Here is an 11,542-nt window from a genome sequence, read left to right as displayed (position 1 = left end):
TAACTCATTTTGGTGTAGTTCGTTCTAAACTCATTTTCTCCTAAGTATAGGCCTTTTCAAATTAATTATAACACTACTAAGGATAAGTGGAATGTTAACGAATTGGCTAATATGTTTGTTTAGGAGGAAACAAGGTTGGAAAAATTAAGGAAGTCATTATGTTAACTTTGTGGGTCAAGCGTTTTCGTATTCAACTGAAAAAATAGGGTGGAATATCAAGATCACTCGCTCATTTCTCAAGATTTCGATTACTGTGGATTTAGATTTAATTTTACTGTTTTGGATAGGTTAGGTAAGGTTTTTTTTTTTTTTTTTTACTTGGAATGGGAGCATCAAAGGTTCGACAATCTGGTTCTTCGCCATGCGTTCCCGTATAAAATAGTTTGTTATTTTTCTTGGTTCCTTGAAAAATTCAGATTTCCTTCCTACAACTGATACAACAGTCAGAGATTGTGGGTTTAGCTTTTGACATTTGGATCTTCGATGGGACCGTTGTGATTTGGGTCGTCTTTGAAGGAACGGTAATATGTCTATGCGTTCATTGATTCTTCTCTATATCTTCTTATTATAGTATGGAGTTAAGGTATCAAGAGGACTCTCATATCAAAGGGAACGATCATTTTACTGTTGGAGGACAGCCTGCCAGCGGCGTATTATGTAGATTCAATATGGTTGGAAAGTGCAATAGAAACCGTGGTTTTGCATATACAACCACCAACCCCGACTATTAACCGAAACTTCAAGTGATTTACCTGAAAACCGGCCAAGGAAGAATCCCAACTTTAGTAGCCGAAAGAATGTATGGACTTCCAGTGGGTCAGAAGATGGAACTACGCGTATTCAAATCAGAAAGATCCCCAATATAAAAGACCTAAGAACCCTTGGCTTCTTCTACTGGAAGTGTTGAGTGGAGACAAAATAAGTACTTTGAAGACACCACCAAGGTCTGTCAACACTGGCTATCTGGAATGTGTGGAAGGTGATAACTGTCAGTTATACATTATGGTTTTGCGGGAATGGGATCTCAATGCTAGCAAAGTTGATGGGCACAAGAAGGTATGCTTGTGATCATATATCTTGTTTTTTTTTTTTTTTTTTTTTTTTTTTTTTTTTTTTTTTTTTAACTCTGTTTGGCTTTGAGGGAAGGAGAGCATTTGACAGATGTGTACCAGTTCTTTGCATGGTTTATGGATATATATTTGGTTTTATATTTGGCTTGTCAAATACTTTTTGTTATCATGGTTTACACTTTTTTCACTTATTATGATATTAAGAAAACATATGTAATGTTTAAATGTTCAAGACAGGCTGTCAGTGGGATTGCCCTTCCTTTAGGGTCGACAAGCTTTATTCAGGCAGTAGAGATGGAATAGTAAGACTTTGGGACTGTCATACTGGTCAATGTGCTGGTGTAATCAATCTGGGTGATGAAGTTGGCTGTTGATTTGTGAGGGGCATGGGTCTTTATAGGCATGCCCAATGCTGTTAAGGTTAGCCTATAGCTAAATATTCCTTTTGTGTTTTCCTTTATTGAATCTGTTCCATCCTTTAACTTTAGTTTCAAAGCTGATTTTGTGTTTATTGGTGATTATAGGCATGGAACATTGAGTCATCGGCTGAATTTAGCCTTAATGAACAGTGGAAGTCTATTGCATGGTTATTGCTAATGAAATGTTGTTTGCTGGGGCACAGGTAACTTGAACTATTAGATTATTTTTTGCAATGATATGGTTTTAGTTTTTTTATTATTAATACAAATCTGTTGATTTATGAAAGAAAAAAATATTATTTATGTCTTTATTCACCATTTTTATATAGGACACATCCTCTTGTTTAACATGTAATCGAGAGGTTACGTCATTTGTCATGAATTTGTGCATCATCTTTCTGGTCTTTAAATTGGTCTGGAGAGTTAATTGCTTGATTGGGTTTCAGGATGGGGGGATTTTGGCATGGAAGGTAGTCCTGGAACTGAATCCTTTTCATCTGGCTGGATCTCTAAGAGGCCACTCTCACGTTGTGACATGTTTAACTGTTGGGGGCAAATGCTTACTCTGGTCCATGGACAATACAATAAGGGTAAGTTGTCAGTTTTAAGAATATCTTCTAGTAGCTATGATATCCATTTTGCTATTATGACTGGTGATTGGAAGGTGGACAACTTAAATACCCAAGGCTGTGTTCTTCTTTGAGAGTCTATTTAGTGACACTGGCTTTTTACTCACTGACTAATTTATTTTATGTCTTTGATAGGGCTAATTTATTATTTTTGTTATTGATTCTCCTTTGGTTTTGGTGGCTGATGCTTTACTCCTTTCATTTTGGAGCAATATTATTTGTGCAAGCTGATATGTTCTATTTAATTCTTATTTTAATATGATCTGATATTGAACTTTTGTTTTAACTTTATATTATTTTACCCTGATTAGAAGTTTTAAGAAATTTTTGCTGTTTGGTGCAGTTTATGATTCCTGATGTGCTAATCTCTTTCTTTCTTAAACTAGGTTTGGGAGTTGATACTTTACGTCTGTTATGACCTAGACGGCCATACTGATGCTCCAATGTCTCTTCTATGTTGGGATGTATCTGTTATCCTGTTCTTTGGACGGACGATAAAAGTTTGGGTTGCTGCAGAAGGAGGCAACTTGGAAGTAACCTATATCATAACGAAGAACACGTATGTGGTTTGTTATATTTTTTTTGTACTATATGATTTTGCTTGTATGTGCATTTTCTTTTTGTGCTTGAACTGTGGCTCCTTTGTTCTAGTTCCTCTGCTTTTGTTTCACCTTGTATATTTGATCCCATCTATTATATGTGATGCATGATAGATTTAGGATTTTAATAAAAATATACCACCTCCCTTATCCAGCTTCTACCTTCTCTGTGTGAATGTGGCAGCACATGTGAGATGGACATATCTGGGCCATGCATGAATAGCTTGATTTAGTTTGTTATGATTGGATTAAGTTGAACTCGTTTGATTGGTACAGAACGACCCCAATTTTTTGATGGGCTCATAAAAGTGCTGTTGATTAACTGTGATGCTGGGCTTGAACTGATTGATTTTATTGTTGTAATTTGCTTGTTACAGGGTGTGCTTGTGCTTTCTGGGATGAATGATGCAGATGGCAACCAGTATTGCTTTGTGCTTGTAATGACAATTCTACTCGCCTCTATGAGTTGCCATCGTGAGTGCCATCTTCTTCTTTAATTTATAAGAATAATCTACTGGCTGACAGATATCTTGTTTTCTGCATGCCTTTTAACAAACTTCCTGGTATAGGTTCACTGAAAGGGGCCGGATATTTTCAAACGTGAAGTGAGAGAAATTCAGATGGTCCTGATGGCCTCTTTTTCACTGGTGATGGAACTGGGATGTTAAGCGTGTGGAAGTTGTTGGCAAAGGAGTGGTGTGGCTGAGGATTATATTGTACGAAGAAGTTGCCTTGTAAATTGTGGATCATTCTTTTCGGCATTTGTATATAGAGGGGGTAGAGATCACCACCATGGGGTCATATCTGAAACCAGCATAACTATGGTTTTTGATCCCAGCAAGCTTGTTTAAGTTGGTAGATAGAATTCTATTATGCTGAATAAAATTTCTCTAGATTTGCTTTTTTTCGTTTCTGTTTCATTGCGTTGAAGCTCTATGGTTTATCAGATTATTGCAATCGGCTCTCATTAACTATTAAACAATGACGATAAATTGATAAAAGAGGAAAAATAAAATAAAATAAAAAAATATATGACGCTCGTAATTAGATCGCTGTTTGGAGGATCTTCGTTTCAAAGGATAACCAATTTCGCTTGCAAACCCAACGTAAATGGCCACCTTGAGAAAACCAATCAAGCAAAGATTAATTTATTAATATTAAAAAGACCACGATTTGATTGGATGAGTTTGTGGGTTGAGAAAAGAAGGTGAGTTAGTAACAACGCTAAATACTCTCTTGTACAGCAAAATAACTTCTTCATAAAACTTTTTCTTAGCAAGAGCTGCAAACAACTGGTTGAATGAAGAAATCGGTGGTTTGGGTTGCATATGAGTCATTAAACAAAAGAAACAGCGTGCTTCATCAAGAGTGATGGTACCTTCTTTACAATCTTTTTGAAGGAATTTATCAAGCCTCGCTACCTCTCCAACGTGTACTGAATCTTTTGGTATAGTTGTAGTCACTTTACATGATTTTGTCAATAAAGATGAGATTTTGGTTTCAGTAACCCTTTCAGAAGAAGAATAACAACGACGAAGAAAGGTTTTGGAGGCCATTTGAGTAAGCAGCGTTTGTGGATTATCTAGGGTTCAAACTGGCTTAGTCTTTTGTGGGTTTACATTTAGATAATACAATCTCACTCGAAATGAGAGTGGCATAAAATGTATTCATCTGAAACCTGTAGGGTTCGCATGTAATTATCCAGACACTTGAGCCTATCTCTCCCTCTCTCATTGTCTCTTTAATGTAATTACACGTATTCATCTTTACTCTTCATCTTATTTTTAAACCATATTTGTTATATTATATTACAATATTGCCATTTTCTCTCTTTTCTTTATGCTATTTGCTCATGTTTTCAACATACAGTATTTGTTTTTATTTTTAGTTTTCAATTTTCATTATTTATTAATTGTATATTTGGTTTCTTCGGTTGTATAAATTGCCGATCAAGAAAAAAGTTAAATAAAATTGGTTGATGATTGTATGTACAATCAATTATGAATAATTTTTTTTTTCCTTTCTATTGGTTTATTGTATGTCCAATTGAAATTACAAAATTTTTTTTTCTTCTCCTTATTTACTTCTATATATCTATGGCACGGTCTGATTTATAAAGTTGTAAACTAGCACCCGAGCTTTGATGTGACATCTTTTGATTAGTCAATTGTTTATACAACCATTATAAGGTAGAATAATGTTACACCAATAATCTTTTTCTCACAAATTTCCCTTACAATCTAATTACGTGACAATTGAGTTAGCATTGTCACATCAAAATAATTTTAACTAGACCAAAGAAACGGTCGTTCCTTCATAGGTAACAACCGTCTTTTATGAAAGAATTGTCGTTCCTCACGAAAGGAATTGTCGTTCCTTATGAAGGAACAACTAAAAGAATAGTCATTCATAAATAAGGAATAGTAATTTGTAACTAAATTTACATTTTACACACTCCTTTTGCTTTAAGTTTATACATATAATATTTAAAATTCTACATATTTGTCCATTATCAACATGCTTACGCAGACAACCTTTATTTCTAAATTCTAATACCAAATTTTTAAGCTAAAACAAAAGAGTGGGGTTATTTGAAACTAAATTTACATTTTACACAATTATTTTATTTTAAGTTTATACAAATAATATTTGAAATTATGCATATTTATCAATTATCAACTTACTTACATAGGTACGACATAGATAACCCTAAATGCTGAAGCAGTGTTTTTTTAATCAATTTTCAACAAAGTTTATGATTTTTATTATATATACCATCAACTTATCCTCGACAAGTAAAGCCAAAATCCAAGATTTGCTCAAAAATTGACAAACCATATGATACCCGGCAACCTAAAATCAGGCCATGTGATATGAATTGTGATCCATGCCGAGTACTGGCCTTTCACCATTTCACATCTTTATATAATTAATTAATTCCGTTCGAATTTTACAAGATTAACTAATTGGAACTTTTTGAAATCTAATTCCTATGTTCAAGCATATGTTTTGTCACAGAGAAGGCCTATTTCCTTTTCCAATCCTATTAAAATTGAAAACTAAGAAAGATCCCATCTTTCATGTTGATTTTGAGAATTTAAAGAAGAATAGGATAATTGTAAAAGGAAAAATATAGTATTAGTTTAATGATTTAATTGTTGTCCTTATCGTTAATTTTTCTAAGTTAAATAGCCACATAAACGGAAATTAAAATTTCTGACACGCGTTAAGCACTGATTGTTCCACGTGGCAGACATCGGTTGGATGAAGTGTTAATCGTTTTCTTATTCCGCACGGAATTCGTAAAAGCAACGCGACATACGTGTCTATATATATTTATATGATCGCATAAACAAGGAGACTTGTTCAAAGAATTTTTCCGAGATCATAACACCAATTCTCTCATAATCCCCTTTTCGCTTTCTAAATCCTTCTCGACTTTGTTCGTGAATCCTCTATTTTCGATATTCTCAGAGTTCGACTTCTTGGAATCTCAGGTTTGCTGCGATATCTCTTTCTGAATCAAGGCTGTGCTGTTATTCTTTGGGTTTATTTATAGAATGGACTTCGAAGAAGCTATAATCTCCAAGTTCATGATGATCAGATCCGATTTTTTATATACTTGGACGCATATTAGGGTTCTCTTTTTATTATTCTTTCTCATAGGTTTAGTTTTAAAGTTTCATGTTGATGATGTTGCGGTTGGTTAAGGATCGGAGAATGAACTTTTAAATATGTGGAATATCAAGATCACTCTCGCTCATTCTTCAAGATTTCGATTACTGTGGATTTAGATTTAATTTTACTGTTTTGGATAGGTTAGGGTAAGGTTTTTTTTTTTCCTTTTTTTTCTTACTTGGAATGGGAGCATCAAAGGATTCGACACAATCTGGTTCTTCGCCATGCGTTCCCGTATCAAAATAGTTTGTTATTTTTTCTTGGTTCCTTGAAAAATTCAGATTTCCTTACCTACAACTGATACAACAGTCAGAGATTGTGGGTTTAGCTTTTGACATTTGGATCTTCGATGGGACCGTTTGTGATTTGGGTCGTCTTTGAAGGAACGGATAATATGTCTATGCTGTTCATTGATTCTCTCTCTATATCTTTCTTTATTATAGTATGGACGTTAAGGTATCAAGAGGACTCTCATATCAAAGGGAACGATCATCTTTACTTGTTGGAGGACAGCCTGCCAGCGGCGTATTATGTAGATTCAATATGGTTGGAAAGTGCAATAGAAACCCCTGTAGGTTTTTGCATATACAACCACCAACCCCGACTATTAACCCTGAAACTTCAAGTGATTTACCTGAAAACCGGCCAAGGAAGAATCCCAACTTTAGTAGCCGAAAGAATGTATGGACTTCCAGTGGGTCAGAAGATGGAACTACGCGTATTCAAATCAGAAAGATCCCCAATTATAACAGACCTAAGAACACCTTGGCTTCTTCTACTGGAAGTGTTGAGTTAGGAGACAAAATAAGTACTTTGAAGACACCACCAAAGGTCTGTCAACACTGGCTATCTGGAAATTGTGTGAAAGGTGATAACTGTCAGTTTATACATTCATGGTTTTGCGGGAATGGGATCTCAATGCTAGCAAAGCTTGATGGGCACAAGAAGGTATGCTTGTGATAACTCATCATCACTAATCTGTTTTTTTTTTTTTTTTTTTTTTTTTTTTTTTTTTTTTTTTTTTTTTTTAACTCTGTTTGGCTTTGAGGGAAGGAGAGATTTGACAGATGTGTACCAGTTCTTGCATGGTTTATGGATAATTATTGGTTTATATTTGGCTTGTCAAATACTTTTTGTTATCATGGTTTTACACTTTTTTCACTTATTATGATATTAAGAAAACATATGTAATGTTTAAATGTTCAATGACAGGCTGTCAGTGGGATTGCCCTTCCTTTAGGGTCGACAAGCTTTATTCAGGCAGTAGGATGGAATAGTAAGACTTTGGGACTGTCCTACTGGTCAATGTGCTGGTGTAATCAATCTGGGTGATGAAGTTGGCTGTGATTTGTGAGGGGCCATGGGTCTTTATAGGCATGCCCAATGCTGTTAAGGTTAGCCTATAGCTAATATATCCTTTTTGGTTTCCTTATTGTAATCTGTTCCATCTTTAACTTTTTAGTGTCAAAGCTATTTTGTGTTTATTGGTGATTTATAGGCATGGAACATTGAGTCATCGGCTGAATTTAGCCTTAATGAACCAGGCGGCCAAGTCTATTGCATGGTTATTGAATGAAATATGTGTTTGCTGGGGCACAGGTAACTTGAACTATTTAGATATTTTTTTGCAATTGATATGGTTTTAGTTTTTTTTATTATTAATACAAATCTGTTGATTTTGAAAGAAAAAAAATTATTATGTCTTTATTACCATATTTATATAGGACACATCCTCCTTGTTTAACATGTAAATGCAGAGGTGTACGTCATTTGTCATTTGAATTTGTGCATCATCTTTTCTGGTCTTTAAATTGGTCTGGAGAGTTAATTGCTTGATTGGGTTTTCAGGATGGGGGTATTTTGGCATGGAAAGGTAGTCCTGGAACTGAAAATCCTTTTCATCTGGCTGGATCTCTAAGAGGCCACTCTCACGTTGTGACATGTTTAACTGTGGGGGCAAAATGCTTACTCTGGTTCCATGGACAATACAATAAGGGTAAGTTGTCAGTTTTAAGAATATCTTCTAGTAGCTATGATATCCATTTTGTATTTGACTGGTGATTGGAAGGTGGACAACTTAAATACCCAAGGCTGTGTTCTTCTTTGAGAAGTCTATATTATGTGACACGGCCTTTTACTCACTGACTAATTTATTTTATTGTCTTTGATAGGGCTAATTTATTATTTTGTTATTGATTCTTCTTGGTTTTGGTGGCTGATGCTTTTACTCCTTTCATTGGAGCATATATTATTGGCAAGCTGTATGTTCTATTTAATTCTTATTTTAATATGCATCTGATATTGAACTTTTGTTTTTACTTATATATTATTTACCCTGATTTAGAAGTTTTAAGAAATTTTTGCTGTTGTGCAGTTTATGAATTCTGATGTGCTAATATTCTTTCTTTCTTAAACTAGGTTTGGGATGTGATACTTTACAGTCTGTTATGACCTAGACGGCCATACTGATGCTCCAATGTCTCTTCTATGTTGGGATCGTATCTGTTATCCTGTTCTTTGGACCGGACGATAAAAGTTTGGGTTGCTGCAGAAGGAGGCAACTTGGAAGTAACCTATACTCATAACGAAGAACACGTATGTGGTTTAGTTATAATTTTTGTACTATAGATTTTGCTTGTAGTGCATTTCTTTTGTGCTTGAACTGTGGCCTCCTTTGTTCTAGTTCCTCTGCTTTTGTTTCACCTTGTATATTGATCCATACTATTATATGTGATGCATGATAGATTTAGGATTTTAATAAAAATATACCACCTCCATTATCCAGTTTATTCTCGTGTGAATGTGGCATGCACATGTGAGATGTGACAATATGGGCCATGCATGAATAGCTTTGATTTTAGTTGTTATGATTGGATTAAGTTGAACTCGTTTGATTGGTACAGAACCGACCCCCAATTTTGTTGATGGGCTCATAAAGTGTGTTGATACTGTGAATGCTGGGCTTGAACTGATGATTTTTTGTTGTAATTTGCTTGTTACAGGTGGGGCTTGTGCTTTCTGGGATGAAGATGCAGATGGGCAACCAGTTAGCTTTGTGCTTGTATGACAATTCTACTCGCCTCTATGAGTTGCCATCGTGGGTGCCATCTTTCTTAATTTATAAGAATAATCTACTGGCTGACAGATATCTTTGTTTCTGCATGCCTTTTAACAAACTTTCCTGGTATAGGTTCACTGAAAGGGGCCGGATATTTTCAAAACGTGAAGTGAGAGAAATTCAGATGGTCCTGATGGCCTCTTTTTCACTGGGATGGAACTGGGATGTTAAGCGTGTGGAAGTTGTTGGCAAAGCGAGGTGTGGCTGAGCGATTTAATTTGTACGAAGAAGTTGCCTTGTAAATTGTGGCATATCTTTTTCGGCATTTGTATATAGGAGGGGGTAGAGCACCACCATGGGGTCATATCTGAAACCAGCATAACATATGGTTTTTGATCCCCAAGCTGTTTAAGTTTGGTAGATTCTATTATTTAGCTGAATAAAAATTCTCTAGATTTTGCTTTTTCTTTCTGTTTCATTGCGTTGAAGCTCTATGGTTTATCAGATATATGCTACTGGCTATCAATTAACCATTAAACAATGACTGATAAATCTTGATAAAAGAGGAAAAATAAAATAAAATAAAAAATAATTATGACGCTGCGAATTAGATCGCTGTTTGGAGGATTTGTTTCAAAGGATAACCAATTTCGCTTGCAAACCCAACGTAAATGGCACACGTTCTGAAAACCAATCAAGCAAAGGTTATTATTTATATATTTAAAAAGACCACGATTTGATTGGATGAGTTGTGGGTTGAGAAAAGAAGGTGAGTTAGTAAACAACGCTAAATAATCGCGGCCAATTTTTTTCAATATTCCAACTCCCTTTCATTAAAACCGCCAACACTGGCCCCACACCTCCATGCCGCCTAGTGCTTCCCTTCTTTATATATTAACTCCCAACATCCCTTCTTTCAACTTTCTGTCTTTTCTCTTCTCTAATCCTCTCATGGCTTCCAAGCTCTCCAATTCAAACAGTCATTTGCTTACTTCAAGAGCTGTAGCTGATGCTGCTTCGGTACTGTGCCTTATACTGTAGCTCTTATTTGCTGGCTTTTTCAGAGAGTCCAGGAATATCACGAATGATCCAATAAAATTCAAAGGCAAACAGTTTCTAGAGCGACCTTGTGATGAAATTATTGTTGTTGAGAAGGAGAAAACCCTTCACACCATCAGCGTAAGTGCGGCGACCCTTTCATAGTTGAGGTAATCCTCATATCATGATCCTGATGATGTGTTCCCGGGACTTGTTATCAGATTAATCCTTCTCAACCTAGGAAGTTTCCAAGGTAGTTGCTTGCGAGTTCATAAATATATATTAAGAAGTTAGACCCGTTTGTTTTCTTTTCGCACATCTTTTTTTCTTCAATGAAAACATAAAGTAACTTGTTACGGAGCTCCATGTGAATTGTGGACGTAAAAATATCATACAAAAGCTTTGTTAGTAGCATTTGCCCTCTCTTTCTTCGTGAATTATTAGGGTTTCAAGAACATATATGTGGTAGTGAAGCATTTGATATCGGGTAATCAGTTGATGTTTACATATGCGATAATGAAGAAGAAATTATATTTGAATAATTGACTATGAATAGTAGTGAATCTGTGAGAAGAATTGTTGAAACGTAATATTAATGTTGATTAATTGTCGTATTGACTAACCGATTCTATAATAGAAACCGGTACAGATATAGTCATGCATAAAACTTGACATACTCAACAAGAATAACCTAATTTATACCAAGTGTACCTCTTCGTTTGCCAAGGTTGCACGCAAAATCAATAAAACTGGAGATTGATATTTTTCAATATTATATATATAAAAATTGAAACACCATACACGTTTCGGTTATTATGCATATTATCAGCATATAGTACGGATATGGCATTCCTGATGAATTATTAGGTTGTAGAGGATATGGTAGGTGATGAGATCCTATCCATATGCCTTTTGCTAATTGGCTTGCATATAATATAGAATGACGTAAATTTTAGTTTGTTTGACGTTAGAACATTTTGGAATATGATAAATGTTACATGCATCATGATATATTTGTTCAATTTATGGTGGTCAAAAAGAAATAAAGAAG

General features: G+C 35.0%; 2 pseudogenes; both read left to right on the top strand.

The window, feature by feature from the left end:
- Positions 1-801: 801 nt before the first annotated feature.
- On the top strand, positions 802-3,326 carry LOC116144078 (annotated as a pseudogene).
- Positions 3,327-6,084: 2,758 nt separating this feature from the next.
- Positions 6,085-10,656, top strand: LOC116144077 (annotated as a pseudogene).
- The last annotated feature ends 886 nt before the right edge of the window (positions 10,657-11,542 follow it).

The sequence above is a fragment of the Pistacia vera genome, unplaced genomic scaffold (genome assembly GCF_008641045.1).
Source record: "Pistacia vera cultivar Batoury unplaced genomic scaffold, PisVer_v2 Contig437, whole genome shotgun sequence".
Classification (NCBI taxonomy): domain Eukaryota; kingdom Viridiplantae; phylum Streptophyta; class Magnoliopsida; order Sapindales; family Anacardiaceae; genus Pistacia; species Pistacia vera.
Note: the sequence above shows the minus strand (reverse complement) of the source record. Positions and strands in the feature narration are given on the sequence as shown.